General features: G+C 39.3%; 1 protein-coding gene across 1 annotated transcript in view; it reads left to right on the top strand.

Moving 5' to 3' along the window:
• The first annotated feature begins 323 nt into the window (after positions 1-323).
• LOC116690596 (IgGFc-binding protein-like) overlaps positions 324-3,308 on the top strand; it is a 15,290-nt gene continuing 12,305 nt past the window's right edge. The window contains exon 1 of the mRNA XM_032517675.1: positions 324-345. The gene's annotated coding sequence lies outside the window, so the exon portion shown is untranslated. The remainder of the gene's footprint in view (positions 346-3,308) is intronic.

Raw genomic sequence — 3,308 nt, forward strand, 5'->3', positions numbered from 1 at the left:
TTGAATTGCCCTGTTGCTGAAATATGCTCTACAGATAAAGCTGCCTTGCCTTGCCTTGCCTTGCCTTCAAGAAGCGTTATCTCAGCTTGACGTGGATGGATGGATAGTGTTGGCTGATGTTCATACGTGTAAGTGACATGGGCAAACATAACCCCGTCAGGCCAACACCTTTCCCATGCAGTAACCACACGGCAAACAAACACACCAATATTCAATTTGCTTTGCATCCAAGCAGAACTAAACAGCAGCATGTGATGGTTTCTGTGTCTCTGCCGCTTGCTCTCGCTGATATAAATCTCCTCCGTCCTGCCTCCCTCCATCCACTCCCTCCATGGTCAGCTGCAGGTACAGTATGGATGCCTCTGCTGATAATTGGGCTGGGTGGGGAACTATAACAGGGTTTTACATTAGGACATTGGATATTGGCTCATTTGATGAGAATGTTTAGGTTTTTGATGTATTACATCCTTTTAGTATGGGAAGTAAGACTGCAGGTGATGAAATGCAGTTCATCACTACCGTATGTATATAATCAATAAACAGGTACTTTCTGTAAAAAATGAAACGCTTGTTTAGTTTTCTCTTAACGCATGAAAAAGATATTTAATTAGTATTGATTCACATTTCTTTATTATTATTATTATTATTATTATTATTATTATTACTATACAGTGCAGGTTTTGTCAGTTATAAAATTATTAGTTGACATGAATGTCTGAAAATCAAGCTGTGAGCATGATTTAAATTGTTTTTCTTTGACTTTTTGTGATTTGGATTTATTTGCACTACTCTGGATCTGGCATGTATTAATTTACCGTGTAAACCAATGCTGGCTAGACGTCATTGTATGCACTATAAAGTAATACATCTGTACGGTGGCCCGACAGGGGCAAACGCCTTGCTACTTAAGAAAAGTAAGAGGGTTGGCCCCGTGTTGGCTGGGTCCTGCAGCAGCCCGGGTTTGAGTCCGGCCTGCAGCCCTTTGCTGCGTGCACCCACCTCTGTCATGCCTATCAACTGTAACAAAGGGGAAAAGCCCCCCAAAAAATATTTTTAAAAGTTGTACACGTTCAATCTCAGAACATTATGAACCAATGTGCAACTGTTTTTTTATGTTGCATTTGTTTTTAGGGTTTGTCAGATTTTATTTTTGTATCGCTTCTCAATGTTTGCTGAATGCTGCGCATGTGTTGTCAAATTAATGTAGTCATTTTCTTAAATTGCGTGTATTTCATCTATTTGCAGGGCGTTCGCCCCTGTTGGACACCGTACAGAGGTCATTGTAGTCCAGGCAGTGCACTGCAGGGCCTTACTCTGCCCATACATGCCATTCATTTACCTTTATCTTGATTTAGGTTACATTTAGTAAAGAATGCTTTTTCATGCAGCTGTAATTTGATTGATGAAACAGGTTTTATAATTGCTTGCAGTGTCATCTAACACTGTATTACAGAATCATAGACATGTTTAAGCATTGTTTTTAAACCTTCATGCATGTTTCTGTTCAGTCCTGTGGCGATGTGCTGAAACCTTCACGTTAGCACTGTAAACTGTCTTCAGCCACACAGGGTAGTGTTACTGTCCGTACTACAAGTGCTTGTACTTCTTCTACTTCAACTAGTATTAGATCTATTGCTTGTTAGCCATAACCATAGCCATAATGCAAATGAATCTATAATTTGGATTTACAAAATGCAGATTTAGCATTCCTGTCGTCTTGCATTGGCAGACCTCCACAGTGCAGTGTCAGCGCTGGAGTATGGAGTAAGGTCTGGCTACACCGCTGATCTATTCTGTTGTGGGGGTGTAAATGCTCTGGCTTGTTTATATTTCTTCAAACCAATCACAGCCGTCGGCGCGGTGGCCTTGTAGGATAGATAGCAGCGATTGCATGAGGGAGGGACATCATGGCTCCCAGAAATGGACCATGTCAGTAGACTAACAAACCTCTGATTACATATTCAAACCTGCTTTGCTCAACCAGCTGTATTAATATGGAAGACAAACCAAAAGCATTTTGCAGAGTAACATTGTTATTACGTCACAAAGATTCAGGGTTCAATATTTCTAAAAGTGATCTGACAATTAAGCTTGATTACATAAATTACCTTTAAACTATTCAGAATTTATACAATGAGGTCGACATCATTAAGCTGTAATAACATTAGTTTGATTGGATTCATTTCTGATTAGTCCAAACTATTTACAGTAAAACTTGAGCTTAACTTAATTGAGTTCAGTTTCATTTTGTTAAATATATAGTGTGGAATCATACCACAACTTATCTCAGGACACAGATGGAGTAGGGTTAGACCACACTCTGTAACATCTGGTGCAACAGCAAGGGCTGTTAAAGGGAAAACTTCCGTTAACAGGCTGAAAACTGGGACAGAAGCTGACTCTTGATGGGCGGCCATAGGGGAGATAGAGAGAGAAATAGGACTCAACTGAAGGCCTTTGATGGCTACTTACCCTGTGGTCTTTGTTTGACATGTAGATGGTCGGATGATTCCTTTTCTACAGGTTTAATCAGTACTAGTAGTCCTAACGAGAAAAAGAAAATGTTGAAGGGATACAGTAAAACAAACTCAGCCCAAATTCGGCATTTAACGCTACAGTAATGTTCATTTTGTTAGAATTGTTTGGGGCATTGTTAATTGTTTAGTTTTGTGTGTATGTGTGTGTTTGCATCTGCAACTCTGCATTTTGAGGTAACATGTAACAGTATAGATTTATTTACGGTGCATTACAGAGGGAAATATTGTTCTTTATGCTCCACTACTTTAATATCATGTGTTTTCTGGGGTTAAGATTTTACACAGACAACCTATGAAGAGCTAATAACATTTTTGTCATGTTGAAAATGATGGGCCTCCACCCTCGCCTTCAAATAAAAAATCCAAACCAAACCAAAGCCCTATCTTGTTGAAAGCGGTACTTGTGCAGCATATGTGTTAACTGGCACGGGACATGTAACAACCTGACTTCTAATGTGTCAACAATCCACGCAACTAACTTTATGCACTCATAGCTACATCTGTGAGCTCTGAGGAGTGTGTGCATGCGTGCATTTGGACTAAAGAAGTTGGTAAATGATCTTGGTAAGTAATTTAACAAAATTGTAGTAAATATATTCTGTGCTTAAAAAAAGAAGCTCGTTAAGATACCAGCAGACAAACTCATCCAGCAAAACGAGTGCATAAAAAGTCACCAAAATGAAGTAATTGAACCTCATAGTTAAATACAAAATGAGGTAAAAAAGGCAAAAAGATCCACTTTTTGAAAACAAGAAAGAACCCCCCCCCCCC

This window comes from Etheostoma spectabile, chromosome 6 (genome assembly GCF_008692095.1).
Source record: "Etheostoma spectabile isolate EspeVRDwgs_2016 chromosome 6, UIUC_Espe_1.0, whole genome shotgun sequence".
Taxonomy (NCBI): Eukaryota; Metazoa; Chordata; class Actinopteri; order Perciformes; family Percidae; genus Etheostoma; species Etheostoma spectabile.